Source organism: Triticum urartu, chromosome 3, assembly GCF_003073215.2.
Source record: "Triticum urartu cultivar G1812 chromosome 3, Tu2.1, whole genome shotgun sequence".
In the NCBI taxonomy this organism is placed as follows: Eukaryota; Viridiplantae; Streptophyta; class Magnoliopsida; order Poales; family Poaceae; genus Triticum; species Triticum urartu.
In genome coordinates this window covers 658,167,720-658,184,448 of record NC_053024.1, presented here as the reverse complement: position 1 = coordinate 658,184,448, position 16,729 = coordinate 658,167,720, and positions in this window count along the sequence as shown.

Here is a 16,729-nt window from a genome sequence, read left to right as displayed (position 1 = left end):
GGCTTCTCCAAAAGTCTGCATAAAACCAAATGCTTTGATCACACTATCAAAACGTTTATTCCAACTCTGAGAGGCTTGCACCAATCCATAAATGGATCGCTGGAGCTTGCACACTTTGTTAGCTCCCTTTGGATCGACAAAACCTTCTGGTTGCATCATATACAACTCTTCTTCCAGAAATCCATTCAGGAATGCAGTTTTTACATCCATCTGCCAAATTTCATAATCATAAAATGCGGCAATTGCTAACATGATTCGGACAGACTTAAGCATCGCTACGGGTGAGAAGGTCTCATCGTAGTCAATCCCTTGAACTTGCCGAAAACCTTTCGCGACAAGTCGAGCTTTGTAGACAGTAATATTACCGTCAGCGTCAGTCTTCTTCTTGAAGATCCATTTATTCTCAATTGCTTGCTGATCATCGGGCAAGTCAACCAAAGTCCACACTTTGTTCTCATACATGGATCCAATCTCAGATTTCATGGCTTCAAGCCACTTTGCGGAATCTGGGCTCACCATCGCTTCTTCATAGTTCGTAGGTTCATCATGATATAGTAGCATGACTTCCAGAACGGGATTACCGTACCACTCTGGTGCGGATCTTACTCTGGTTGATCTACGAGGTTCAGTAGTATCTTGTTCTGAAGTTTCATGATCGTCATCATTAGCTTCCTCACTAACTGGTGTAGGTGTCATAGAAACAGTTTTCTGTGATGTACTACTTTCCAATAAGGGAGTAGGTACAGTTACCTCGTCAAGTTCTACTTTCCTCCCACTCACTTCTTTCGAGAGAAACTCCTTCTCTAGAAAGTTTCCAAATTTAGCAACAAACGTCTTGCCTTCGGATCTGTGATAGAAGGTGTATCCAATAGTTTCCATTGGATATCCTATGAAGACACATTTCTCCGATTTGGGTTCGAGCTTATCAGGTTGAAGCTTTTTCACATAAGCATCGCATCCCCAAACTTTCAGAAACGACAACTTTGGTTTCTTGCCAAACCACAGTTCAAAAGGCGTCGTCTCAACGGATTTTGATGGTGCCCTATTTAACGTGAATGCAGCCGTCTCTAGAGCGTATCCCCAAAACGATAGCGGTAAATCAGTAAGAGACATCATAGATCGCACCATATCCAGTAAAGTACGATTACGACGTTCGGACACACCATTATGCTGAGGTGTTCCGGGTGGCGTGAGTTGCGAAACTATTCAACAATTTTTCAAATGTACACCAAACTCGTAACTCAAATATTCTCCTCCGCGATCAGATCGTAGAAACTTTATTTTCTTGTTACGATGATTTTCAACTTCACTCTGAAATTCTTTGAACTTTTCAAATGTTTCAGACTTATGTTTCATTAAGTAGATATACCCATATCTGCTTAAATCATCTCTGAAGGTGAGAAAATAACGATATCCGCCACGAGCCTCAATATTCATCGGACCACATACATCTGTATGTATGATTTCCAACAAATCTGTTGCTCTCTCCATAGTACCGGAGAACGGCGTTTTGGTCATCTTGCCTACGAGGCACGGTTCGCAAGTACCAAGTGATTCATAATCAAGTGGTTCCAAAAGTCCATCAGAATGGAGTTTCTTCATGCGCTTTACACCGATATGACCTAAATGGCAGTGCCACAAATAAGTCGCACTATCATTATCAACTCTGCATCTTTTTGCTTCAACATTATGAATATGTGTGTTACTACTATCGAGATCCAGCAAGAATAGACCACTCTTCAAGGGTGCATGACCATAAAAGATATTACTCATACAAATAGAACAACCATTATTCTCTGATTTAAATGAATAACCGTCTCGCATCAAACAAGATCCAGATATAATGTTCATGCTTAACGCTGGCACCAAATAACAATTATTTAGGTCTAATACTAATCCCGAAGGTAGATGTAGAGGTAGCATGCCGACTGCGATCACATCGACTTTGGAACTGTTTCCCACGTGCACTGTCACCTCGTCCTTAACCAATCTTCACTTGATCCGTAGTCCCTGTTTCGAGTTGCAAATATTAGCAACAGAACCAGTATCAAATACCCAGGTGCTACTGCGAGCATTAGTAAGGTACACATCAATAACATGTATATCACATATACCTTTGTTCACCTTGCCATCCTTCTTATCCGCCAAATACTTGGGGCAGTTCCGCTTCCAGTGACCAGTCTGCTTGCAATAGAAGCACTCAGTTTCAGGCTTAGGTCCAGGTTTGGGTTTCTTCTCTTGAGTAGCAACTTGCTTGCCGCTCTTTTTGAAGTTCCCCTTCTTCTTCCCTTTGCCCTTTTTCTTGAAACTAGTGGTCTTGTTGACCATCAACACTTGATGCTCCTTCTTGATTTCTACCTCCGCAGCTTTCAGCATCGCGAAGAGCTCGGGAATAGTCTTGTTCATCCCTTGCATATTATAGTTCATCACGAAGCTCTTGTAGCTTGGTGGTAGTGATTGAAGAATTCTGTCAATGACGCTATCATCTGGAAGATTAACTCCCAATTGAATCAAGTGATTATTATACCCGGACATTTTGAGTATATGCTCACTAACAGAACTGTTCTCCTCCATCTTGCAGCTATACAACTTATTGGAGACTTCATATCTCTCAATCCGGGCATTTGCTTGAAATATTAACTTCAACTCCTGAAACATCTCATATGCTCCATGACGTTCAAAACGTCGTTGAAGTCCCGATTCTAAGCCGTAAAGCATGGCACACTGAACTATCGAGTAGTCATAGCTTTGCTCTGCCAGACGTTCATAACATCCGGCGTTGCTCCTGTAGCAGGCCTGGCACCCAGCAGTGCTTCCAGGACGTAATTCTTCTGTGCAGCAATGAGGATAATCCTCAAGTTACAGACCTAGTCCGTGTAATTTCTACCATCATCTTTCAACTTTGCTTTCTCAAGGAACGCATTAAAATTCAATGGAACAACAGCACGAGCCATCTATCTACAATCAAACATAAACAAGCAAGATACTAATCAGGTACTAAGTTTCATGATAAATTTAAGTTCAGTTAATCAAGTTAATTAAAGAACTCCCACTTAGATAGACATCCCTCTAATCCTCTAAGTGATTACGTGATCCAAATCAACTAAACCATAACCGATCATAACGTGAGATGGAGTAGTTTTCAATGGTGAACATCGTTATGTTGATCATATCTACTATATGATTCACGCTTGACCTTTCGGTCTCCGTGTTCCGAGGCCATATCTGTATATGCTTGGCTCGTCAAGTATAACCTGAGTATTCCGCGTGTGCAACTATTTTGCACCCGTTGTATTTGAACATAGAACCTATCACACCCGATCATCACGTGGTGTCTCAGCACGAAGAACTTTCACAATGGTGCATACTCAGGGAGAACACTTCTTGATAATTTAGTGAGAGATCATCTTATAATGCTACCGTCAATCAAAGCAAGATAAGATGCATAAAAAGGATAAACATCACATGCAATCAATATAAGTGATATGATATGGCCATCATCATCTTGTGCTTGTGATCTCCATCTCCGAAGCACCATCGTGATCACCATCGTCACCGGCGTGACACCTTGATCTACATCGTAGCATCGTTGTCGTCTCGCCAAGCTTATGCTTCCACGACTATCACTACCGCTTACTAATAAAGTAAAGCATTACATCGCGATTTCGTTGCATACAATAAAGCGACAACCATATGGCTCCTGCCAGTTGCCGATAACTCGGTTACAAAACATGATCATCTCATACAATAAAATTCAGCATCATGTCTTGACCATATCACATCACAACATGCCCTGCAAAAACAAGTTAGACGTCCTCTACTTTGTTGTTGCAAGTTTTACGTGGCTGCTACGGGCTTAAGTAAGAACCAATCTCACCTACGCATCAAAACCACAACGATAGTTTGTCAAATAGACTCCGTTTTAACCTTCGCAAGGACCGGGTGTAGCCACACTTGGTTCAACTAAAGTTGGAGAGACAGTCTCCCGCAAGCCACCTGTGTGCAAAGCACGTCGGGGGAACCGGTCTCGCGTAAGCGTACGCGTAAGGTTGATCCGGGTCGTCTCGTCCAACAATGCCGCCGAACCAAAGTATGGCATGCTGGTAGGCAGTATGACTTATATCGCCCACAACTCACTTGTGTTCTACTCGTGCATATAACATCAACATAAATAACCTAGGCTCGGATGCCACTGTTGGGTTTCGTAGTAATTTCAAAAAATTTCCTACGCACACGCAAGATCATGTGATGCATAGCAACGAGAGGGGAGAGTGTTTTCTACGTACCCACGCAGACCGACTGCGGAAGCGTTGAAGCAACATAGAGGAAGAAGTAGTACGTCTTCACGATCCAACCGATCAAGCACCGAAACTACGGCACCTCCGAGTTCGAGCACACGTTCAGCTCGATGACGATCCCCGGACTCCGATCCAGCAAAGTGTCAGGGAAGAGTTCCGTCAGCACGATGGCGTGGTGACGATCTTGATGCACTACAACAGCAGGGCTTCGCCTAAACTCCGCTAAAGTATTATCGAGGATTATGGTGGCAGGGGCACCGCACACGGCTAAGGAATAGATCACGTGGATCAACTTGTGTGTTCTAGGGTGCCTCTACCTCAGTATATAAAGGACCAAAGGGGGGAGGCTGGACGGCCACAAGGGGCGCGCCAGGAGAGTCCTACTCCCTCCGAGAGTAGGATTCCCCCCAATCCGAGTTGGAATAGGATTCGCAGAGGGGGAAAAGAGAGAGAGGGGGCCGGCCACCTCTCCTTGTCCTAATAGGACTAGGGGAAGGAGGAGGCGCGCAGCCCATGTAGGGCTGCCTCTTCTCTTTTCCACTAAGGCCCATCATGGCCCATTTAGTTCCCGGGGGGTTCCGGAAACCTTCCCGGTACTCCCGTAAAATCCCGATTTCACCCGGAACACTTCCGATATCCAAACATAGGCTTCCAATATATCAATATTTATGTCTCAACCATTTCGAGACTCCTCGTCATGTCCGTGATCATATCCGGGACTCCGAACAACCTTCGGTATATCAAAATGCATAAACTCATAATATAACTGTCATCATAACCTTAAGCGTGCGGACCCTATTGGTTCGAGAACAATGTAGACATGATCGAGACACGTCTCCGGTCAATAACCAATAGCGGGACCTGGATGCCCATATTAGCTCCTACATATTCTACGAAGATCTTTATCGGTCAGACCGCATAACAACATACGTCGTTCCCTTTGTCATCGGTATGTTACTTGCCCGAGATTCGATCATCGGTATTCCAAATACCTAGTTCAATCTCGTTACCGACAAGTCTCTTTACTCGTTCTGTAATACATCATCCCGCAACTAACTCATTTAGTTTCAATGCTTGCAAGGCTTAAGTGATGTGCATTACCGAGAGGGCCCAGAGATACCTCTCCAACAATCGGAGGACAAATCCTAATCTCGAAATACGCCAACCAAACATCTACCTTTGGAGACACCTGTAATGCTCCTTTATAATCACCCAGTTATGTTGTGACGTTTGGTAGCACCCAAAGTGTTCCTCCGGCAAACGGGAGTTACATAATCTCATAGTCATAGGAACATGTATAAGTCATTAAGAAAGCAATATCAACATACTAAACGATCGGGTGCTAAGCTAATGGAATGGGTCATGTCAATCAGATCATTCTCTTAATGATGTGATCCCGTTAATCAAATAACAACTCATTGTTCATGGTTAGGAAACATAACCATCTTTGATTAACGAGCTAGTCAAGTAGAGGCATACTAGTGACACTTTGTTTGTCTATGTATTCACACATGTATTATGTTTCCAGTTACTACAATTCTAGCATGAATAATAAACATTTATCATGATTATAAGGAAATAAATAATAACTTTATTATTGCCTCTAGGGCATATTTCCTTCAGCTCGGCCTACCAGAACCATTGAAACATAGTGAAACCCGCCTTGACATCGGTCAGTTCCGTGCACAGCACAGACACGTATGCACGCTGCTATGCTAGGGTCCTAGCGCCAACGAGGACACCAAGCAGATAAAATCACCAATGGTTGTCGCAGTTTAGTTTGATTGCTGGTTGGCAGTGCTTTTGCATTATACTATATTCCTAAAAAATATGAAGATGTGACGATAGTTGGCACAAACATGGTGCTTAGCATGCCAAACAAGATTGCACATGGGAGGTTCTAACTTTTTGTAATAAAAAAATAAATTTTCATTTTTCAAGTGCTAAAAGAGGGTTTTTGTGTGAAAAATAAGATGCAAAAGTTCACTTATCTAATTACTAATGGTTTTCGCCAATGAGTTCCAGGCAATTTGATCGAGCTGAGTAATTACATGGGGACAGCTAAAGAACCAACCTAATCAGCTAGAATAATGGCTAGACAAATTAAGCAATCGCACAGTTGGGCATGCATTCCATCCCTAAACAGCATAGGCAGAGAAAGAGCAGGGCAGAGGAGAGGGGGATGGGATTATACCTAGTCTAAGAGACCAAACCAGATGTGCAGGCAGAGCTGCTTGTGCCACGGCCAGCAAATCAAAGGTTGGTGGCGTCTGACACGTGCACCTGCGTGAGCAAAGGAAGCCAAAGCGCATGAGAAAATCAAAGGGAAGGGAATGGAAGGGAAGGGAAGAGAAGAGCAAATCGAGGATTACCTTGACGAGCAGCGGCGTCCCGAGCGAGAAGAAGCGCTGGTGTCTCCCTGCGGCCGGCGACCGATGTGCAGAGGTGGTTGTCCGGGACGGTGCGACGGCGGCGAGGCTTTCTGGGCTCTGGGGGAGAGGAGAGGGCGAGGGAGGGAGAGGGCGAGGGCGAGGGAAGGCGGGGAGAGGGCGAGGGAGAGGGAAGGCGAGGAGAGGGCGAGGGAGGGAGAGGGCGAGGGCGAGGAGAGGGCGGAGAGGGCGAGGCAGGGCGGCGGCGGTGGAGCGGGCGCGGGCGAACGGCGTCTGGTTAGGTTTGGGCGAGAGGTGGATCTGGCGAGGGAGGGAGAGAGGCTAGAGGGAGAGGGCAGCGGCGGCGACGGCGCGGTGGAGGGAGGGACGAGGGAGATGGAATTGGCGAGGGGGAGAGGGAAGGGGGGATCGGGCGAAGGGGGAGAGGGAAGGGGGGATCGGGCACAATACTAATGGCGCACCACCCCTCGGTGCGCCATAAGTACATCCATACTAATGGCGCACCTCACCGTGGTGCGCCATTAGTATTTTTTTTGATTTCTGCTCGAGCCAACAGGTTATCTTCCGCCTGACCTGATCCACACCAAGTTCCCTCTACTAGCTCGATTGGTCAGCAGCCAGTTCTCACACCAGGAGGTCCTGTGTTCGATTCCCAGGCTCCACAAAGTTTTTTTATGCATTTAAAATGCTTATTGATACTTATTTGTGTTTAAATATGTTCAAACTTGTTTAAATCATAACAGTAATATTTTTTATAAGACAGTAATATTTTTTAAAAAAATATCATCAAACAGTAATGCCAGTTGAGCGGGGGAGGGTGCGCGGGGTGCGGGCGGTCGGCGGCGGCGGTTGAGTAGGGGAGGGGTGCGGGGGGTCGGCGGCGGCGGCCGGTGGACCAGGGGGTGCTCGACGGCGAGGGGGACCGGATCTGGCGAGGTGGGATAGCGATCGAGATGGAGGAGGATCGAGATCGAGTGTCCATGAAATTTAAAAATATTCATGATAGTTCAAAAAGTGCCCATGAAATACAATCGAGAAATGAAGGCTACGATTTAAATACAATCGATCTTAGCTAGCTATCTGTTCACAATCTTCTTGCCCTTCTTTTTCGCAAATAGAGTTCTTCTGTGGAATGAACGTCCTTTAGGTAGGGTGGTCCTGCTTCTTCTTGTGGTGTATGCTGCTACTTCATCATCGTCCTCATGTTCGATCCTCGGGTCGCCATACTTGTCGAAGTCTTGCTCATTGGCTACTCCATCCATTCCGATGATCTTCCTTTTGCCTCTCCTCACGACAACACGACTGGGCTTTGAGGGTCGGTAATGAAGAAGCATTGGTCCACTTCGGAAGCCAGTACCCATGGCTCAGTTTTCGCGGTGACGTTTGCGCCCGCGGTCTTGGATTTGGCTTCGGGTATAACCATGGTGGTGAAATACCGGTCTTCTTTTAGGATGCTCTTCGCCCATCTGACACGGAACATCGGGACCTTCTCTCCAGCGTAGCTCAGCTCCCAGATCTCCTCGATCCTTCCGTAGTATCTGTCCTTGTCGTTACCGGTGTAGGATTCCATCGTAGTATCTGTTCATGTCCTTGGCCTCGGTGTAGAATGTGTAGCCGTTGATATCGTACGTCTCATAGGTCATCAGGTTGTGCTCGGTGCCCTGTGACAAGGCGAATATGAGTTGTTCTTCCACGAAAGAATCCTCATGTAAAGGGTACGACAGAAGCTTATGCTTGAACCAACGCATGAAACATGAGGGGTGCTCTTTGAGTATATCTCCGTCCGTCCTCTGTTGGCCTCGGTCATTGTATGTATTCTTAATAAAGGTTTTGTGCTCTACCACCCAAGGATCGACCACGTCTATGTGTTGTAGTGCGACTAGTTTTGCTCTTTCAAAGTCGGCGAGTCGACACTCGAAGTCGACATGCATTTCGCGGCGACCCTCACGGTGACCCCATCAAGCGATCCTGCCGAGGTGCCTGTTGAGGGGCAGACCAACGGGGTTCTCGATGCCTAGATAATTCGTGCAGTAGGAGATGCACTCTTCGGTCAGAAAGCCCCTGGCTATGCTTCCCTCTAGACGTGACATGTTGCGAACGTATCCTTTGAGGACACCATTCATCCTTTCGAACGGCATCATGCTGTGCAGGAACGTCGGCCCGAGTTGGATGATATTGTCCACGATATGGACCAGCAGATGCACCATAACGTCGAAGAATGCGGGCAGGAAGTACATCTCAAGCTCGCATAGTATCACCACGATCTCTTCGTGTAGCCTTCTGAGTTGCCTCACGCCAACAGACTTCCGAGAGATGACGTCGAAAAAGTTGCATAGGCCAAATAGGGTTTCACGGACGTGCGCGTCCATGATCCCACGGATTGCCATTGGAAGTATCTGCGTCATCAGCACGTGACAGTCGTGAGACTTCATCCCGCTGAACTTCTGCTTCGCTGGGTCTAGGTATCTGCTTATCTTCCCCGCGTAACCGTAAGGAAGTTTTACTCCTACGAGGCAGGTGAAAAACTGCTCGATCTCCTCCTGACTTAGAGTGAAGCACGCGGGAGGGTAGTCATTTCCGGTCTTCTTGGCCTTTTTGCCTTTGCGACGACTTTCCGTGTCCTGCTTTGCCTCATCATCATCATCATCATCATCATCATCATCATCATCATCATATATAGCGTGAAGCTCCTGCCTGATGCCCATTGATTTCAAGTCTGCCCTTGCTTTCGGCCCATCTTTGGTCCTCTCTGGCATGTTGAGCAGGGTACCAAGCAGACTCTCGCACACATTCTTCGTGATATGCATGACATCAAGGCTGTGAGGCACACGGTGGATCTTCCAGTACGGCAAGTCCCAGAAAACAGACCTCATTTTCCATACCTTCAGCAGCGGCTCTGGCGCCTTTCACTTCTTTCCCGGCTCTGGCGCCTTTTGCTTCTTTCCCGGCAGTGGGCGGTCTTTCCAATTTTTCAACAGCTCGTCTATTTCCTCGCCGCTCCTCGTACGCGGGCGTCCTCGGGGTTCGGTTTCACCATCGAATAGATCCTTGCGTTTTCTCCACGGGTCATCATCGCGAAGCCACCTTCGATGTCCCATGAACACGGTTTTCGAAGACCCGGGATCTCTATCTAGCTGGCGATACGTTGTGTCATCCATGCACCTGACGCATCCAGAAAATCCGTGGACCACCTGCCCCGCGACATATCCGTAACCGAGATAGTCGTGCACCGTCGTGAGCAGCATGACTCTCATAGAGAAATATTCTTTCTCTGCGGCGTCCCACGTATTGGCTGGCGTTTTCCACAGCGTGTCAAGCTCCTCTTTCAGCAGCCCTAGATACAGATTGATGTCATTCCCTGGTTGTTTCGGTCCTTCAATTAGCATACTCATGTGAATGTACTTCCTCTTCATGCACAACCAGGGGGGGAGGTTGTACATCCACACAAACACAGGCCAGGTGATATGTGTGCTTCTCTGGCTGCCAAATGGTTTGACTCCATCGGTGCTCGCGCCCAGCACGATGTTCCTTGGATCGTTCCCAAATTCTAGGTCTTCGAAGTTCAACGCTTGCCACTGGCTCGCATCCTTAGGGTGACTCAGCATCTTGTATTTTTTATCTATCTCAGGATCATTTGCGTCATCTTCTTGCTTCTTCTCCTCCCTATCCGCGTGCCAACGCAGGAGCTTTGCTACATTAGGGTCCGTGAAATACCGCCGCAGACGAGGAGTGATCGGAAAGTACCAGACCACTTTTCGAGGAGCTTTCTTCCTCTTCTTGTATCGAGTGACGCCGCACACCGGACATATGGTAGACTCCGCGTGCTCGTCCCGATAAATGATGCAATTGTTCATGCACACATCGTATTTCACGTGCGGTAAATCCAAAGGACACACGATTTTCTTCGCCTCCTCCAAACTGGTCGCGCACTTGTTCCCCTTGGGAAGACGTTCGTGCCAGAATGACATGTTCTCGTCGAAGCATGCGTCGGTCATTTTCTGTTTTACCTTCATCTCCAGAGCCATGAGCGTTACTTTCAGGCGGGTATCCTCGGGCCTGCATCCTTCATACAATGGAGTAACCGCGTCTAACTCAAGTTGATCCATCTTGGCTTTCTCTCGGGCGGCAGCTCTTGCGTTATCCGTCTGCTTGAGAAGCATCTCTTGAATATGAGGGTCCTGCACCCAGCCCATCGATGGTCCAGCGTCATCTGCTCCGCCGGCATCATCATCTTCATGATCATGCCCGTCGTCTGCTCCGGCATCTTCCTCATCATCATGTCCTGCATCTTCTACATGATGACTCTGTACAGCATCACCGTCGTGATCATCTCCTGGGGATTCTTCGTCTTCTCGCCCGCCCGAGCCGCGGTGGTTGTCTTGCTGCCCTTCCTCATTTCTTGCCCGGCCCCCATGGACGACTTCGTAGTCATCTTCATCACCTTGCCACCGATAGCCATCCATGAAACCACGCAAGAGCAGGTGGTCCCGCACCTGCCCGGATTCCGGGTCCGCAATAAGGCTCTTCAGCTTGCATCTTCGACCCGGACATCTTATCTCCGTCTCGTTCTTTTGAAGCATCTCGGCCTTCACGGACCTCAAAAACCTATTCACGATGCCTTCGATCATCATGCGGACCATGGTCGCCTGCGGGGTAGAGCAAAACGATATTTTAGAACCAAGAAAAAATTTGGCATGACTTTCCCTAAAAATAGGACCAAAAAGAATGCTTAATGCCAAAATTCTCGCCGAAACGGAAATGAATCAACATTCCGGCAAAATATTGGCAACTATCGCATTTCAAATACCGGTACACCTCCAAACACAAACACATATGCAACACCACAAACATATGCAACACCATGAACATACATAGATCTAGCTAGGCCATAAAAAGTGCATGTGCACATTGTTGTAGGGAGAACAACATAAATATAGCTTCCCCCCTTACTTATCTATCAAAACAAGGTAATTTAACCACTTAAATTGAATGAATCTATGGTGGAAATGAGGTGAAAAAGAGGAGGCACCCGAGACAAGGAGGAGGTGGAGAGAATGAAGTGGGGAGAAAGTGAGTGTGGGTAGGAGAGGCTGTCCAAAATATCTTGTTGCTGCCCACTTACTAATGGCGCACCAACTCTAAATGCGCCATTAGTAATCCAGGTTACTAATGGCGCACCTTCTAGTGGTGCGCCATTAGTAGTTTTGCAAAAAAAAACATACTAATGGCGCACTGTCCCACAGTGCGCCATTAGTAGTTTTGCAAAAAAGGGAATAAAAAATATAATAAAAAAAACAACATTAGTGGCGCACTTTCCGGCAGGTGCGCCATTACTAGTTACAACTAGTAATGGCGCACTGTGTCTGGATGCGCCATTAGTATGTTTGGACAGGCACACTAGTTAAAAAAAATTCATACTAATGGCGCACCCTGGGCCAGGTGCGCCATTAGTAGTTTCAACTCTAATGGCGTATCAGAAGGTGGTGCGCCATTAGTATATACTAATGGCGCACCGCTTGTCTGGTGCGCCATTAGTGTCAATCCCATCTATAGCCCTTTTTCTAGTAGTGGTGCTTCGGAGATGGAGATCACAAGCACAAGATGATGATGGCCATATCATATCACTTATATTGATTGCATGTGATGTTTATCTTTTATGCATCTTATCTTTCTTTGATTGACGGTAGCACTATAAGATGATCCCTCACTAAATTATCAAAGTATAAGTGTTCTTCCTGAGTATGCACCGTTGCGAAAGTTCTTCGTGCTAAGACACCACGTGATGATCGGGTGTGATAGGCTCTACATTCAAATACAACGGGTGCAAAACAGTTGCACATGCGGAATACTCAGGTTAAACTTGATGAGCCTAGCATATAACAGATATGGCCTCGGAACACGGAGACCGAAAGTTCGAGCGTGAATCATATAGTAGATATGATCAACATGGTGATGTTCACCATTGAAACTACTCCATCTCATGTGATGATCGGACTTGGTTTAGTTGATTTGGATCACGTGATCACTTAGAGGATTAGAGGATGTCTATCTAAGTGGGAGTTCTTAAGTAATATGATTAATTAAACTTAAATTTATCATGAACTTAGTCCTGGTAGTATTAGCATATCTATGTTGTAGATTAATAGCTCGCGTTTAGCTCCCCTATTTTATTTTTGATATGTTCCTAGAGAAAGCTAAGTTGAAAGATGTTAGTAGCAATGATGCGGATTGGATCCGTGATCTGAGGTTTATCCTCATTGTTGCATAGAAGAATTTTGTCCTTGATGCACCGCTAGGTGACAAACCTATTGCAGGAGCAGATGAAGATGTTATGAACGTTTGGCTAGCTCAATATGATGACTACTTGATAGTTTAGTGCACCATGCTTAAACGGCTTAGAAGCGGGACTTCAAAGACGTTTTGAAAGTCATGGACCATATGAGATGTTCCAGGAGTTGAAGTTAATATTTCAAGTAAATACCCGAGTTGAGAGATATGAAGTCTCCAACAAGTTCTATAGCTAAAAGATGGAGGAAAATAGCTCAAGCAGTGAGCATGTGCTTAGATTGTCTGGGTACTACAATCGCTTGAATCAAGTGGGAGTAAATCTTCCAGATGAAATAGTGATTGACAGAATTCTCTAGTCACCATCACCAAGTTAGTAGAACTTCATGATGAACTATAATATGCAAGGGATAATGGAAACGATTCCCAAGCTCTTCGTGATGTTGAAATCGACGAAGGTAGAAATCAAGAAAAGTATCAAGTGTTGATGGTAAACAAAACCACTAGTTTCAAGTAAATGGACAAAGGGAAGAAAGAGGAACTTCAAGAAGAATGGCAAACAAGTTGCTGCTCAAGTGAAAAGACCCAAGTCTAGACCTAAGCCTGAAACTGAGTGCTTCTACTGCAAAGGGACTGGTCGTTGGAAGCGGAACTACCCCACGTATTTGGCGGATAAGAAGGATGGCAAAGTGAACAAAGGTATATTTGATATACAGATTATTGATGTGTATTTACTAGTGTTCGTAGCAACCCCTCGGTATTTGATACTGGTTCAGTTGCTAAGAGTAGTAACTCGAAACGGGAGTTGCAGAATGAAAAGAGACTAGTGAAGGGTGAAGTGACGATGTGTGTTGGAAGTGGTTCCAAGATTGATATGATCATCATCGCACACTCCCTATACTTTCGGGATTAGTGTTGAACCTAAATAAGTGTTATTTGGTGTTTGCGTTGAGCATGAATATGATTTGATCATGTTTATTGCAATACGGTTATTCATTTAAGTAAGAGAATAAATTGTTGTTCTGTTTACATGAATAAAACCTTATATGGTTACACACCCAATGAAAATGGTTCGTTGGATCTCGATCGTAGTGATACACATATTCATAATATTGAAACCAAAAGATGCAAAGTCAATAATGATAGTGCAAATTATTTGTGGCACTGCCATTTAGGTCATATTGGTGTAAAGCACATGAAGAAAATCCATGCTGATGGGCTTTTGGAATCACTTGATTATGAATCAGTTGATGCTTGCGAACCATGCCTCATGGGCAAGATGACTAAGACTCCGTTCTCCAAAACAATGGAGCGAGCAACAGATTTGTTGGAAATCATACATACTGATGTATGTGGTCCGATGAATATTGAGGCTCGTGGCAGGTATCATTATTTTCTGATCTTCACAGATGATTTGAGCAGATATGAGTATATCTACTTGATGAAACACAAGTCTGAAACATTTGAAAAGTTCAAAGAATTTCAGAGTGAAGTGGAGAATCATCATAACAAAAATAGAAGTTTCTACGATATGATCGCAGAAGGAACATATTTGAGTTACGAGTTTGTCCTTTAGTTAAAACAATGTGAAATAGTTTCACTACTCACGCCACGTGGAACACCACAGTGTAATGGTGTGTCCGAACGTCGTAACCGTACTTTATTAGATATGGTGCGATCTATGATGTCTCTTACCGATTTACCACTATCGCTTTGGGGTTATGCATTATAGACAGTTACATTCACATTAAATAGGGCACCATCTAAATCCGTTGAGACGACAGCGTATGAACTATGATTTGGCAAGAAACCTAAGATGTCGTTTCTTAAAGTTTGAGGTTGCGATGCTTATGTGAAAAAGCTTCAACCTAATAAGCTCGAACCCAAATCGGAGAAATGTGTCTTCATATAATACCCAAAGGAGACTGTTGGGTACACCTTCTATCACAGATCCGTAGGCAAGACTTTTATTGCTAAATTCGGAGTTTTTCTAGAGAAGGAGTTTCTCTCTAAAGAAGTGAGTGGGAGGAAAGTAGAACTTGATGAGGTAACTGTACCTGGTCCATTATTGGAAAGTAGTTCATCACAGAAAACGGTTTCTGCGACACCTGCACCAATTAGTAAAGAAGTTAATGATGATGATCATGAAACTTTAGATCAAGTTGTTACTGAACCTCGTAGGTCAATCAGAGTAAGATCCGCACCAGAGTGGTACGGTAATCCTATTCTGGAAGTTATGTTACTAGACCATGATGAACCTACGAACTATGAAGAAGCGATGGTGAGCCCAGATTCCGCAAAATGGCTTGAGGCCATGGAATCCGCGATGGGATCCATGTATGACAACAAAGTGTGGACTTTGGTTGACTTGCCCGTTGATCGGCAAGCAACTGAGAATAAATGGATCTTCAAGAAGAAGACTGACGCTGATGGTAATGTTACTGTCTATAAAGCTCGACTTGTTGCGAAAGGTTTTCGACAAGTTCAAGGGATTGACTACGATGAGACCTTCTCACCCGTAGCGATGCTTAAGTCTGTCCGAATCATGTTAGCAATTGCCGCGTTTTATGATTATGAAATATGGCAGATGGATGTCAAAACTGCATTCTTTAATGGATTTCTGGAAGAAGAGTTGTATATGATGCAACCGGAAGTTTTTGTCGATCCAAAGGGAGCTAACAAAGTGTGCAAGCTCCAGCGATCCATTTATGGACTGGTGCAAGCCTCTCGGAGTTGGAATAAACGCTTTGATAGTGTGATCAAAGCATTTGGTTTTATACAGACTTTTGGAGAAGCCTGTATTTACAAGAAAGTGAGTGGGAGCTCTGTAGCATTTCTGATATTATACGTGGATGACATATTACTGATTGGAAATGATATAGGATTTCTGAATAGCATAAAGGGATACTTGAATAAGAGTTTTTCAATGAAAGACGTCGGTAGCATTATGATCTATAGAGATATATCAAGACGCCTAATTGGACTTTCACAAAGCACATACCCTGACAAAGTTTTGAAGAAGTTAAAAATGGATCAAGCAAAGAAGGGGTTCTTGCCTGTATTTCAAGGTGTGAAGTTGAGTAAGACTCAAAACCCGACCACGACAGAAGATAGAGAGAGAATGAAAGTCATTCCCTATGCCTCAACCATAGGTTCTATAAAGTATGCCATGCTGTGTACCAGACCTATTGTATACCCTGCCCTGAGTTTGGCAAGGGAGTACAATAATGATCTAGGAGTAGATCACTGTACATTGGTCAAAATTATCCTTAGTGGAATAAGGATATGTTTCTCGATTATGGAGGTGACAAAAGGTTTGTCGTAAAGGGTTACGTCGATGCAAGTTTTGACATTGATCCAGATGACTCAAAGTCTCAATCTGGAAACATATTGGGAGCAATTATCTAGAGTACCTCCATGCAGAGCATTGTTGACATAGAAATTTGCAAAATACATACGGATCTGAATGTGGCAGACCCATTGACTAAACTTCCCTCCCAAGCAAAACATGATCACACCTTAGTACTCTTTGGGTATTAATCACATAGCGATGTGAACTAGATTATTGACTCTAGTAAACCCTTTGGGTGTTGGTCACATGACGATGTGAACTATGGGTGTTATCACATGGTAATGTGAACTATTGATGTTAAATCACATGGTGATGTGAACTAGATTATTGACTCTAGTGCAAGTGGGAGACTGAAGGAAATATGCCCTAGAGGCAATAATAAAGTTATTATTTATTTCCTTATA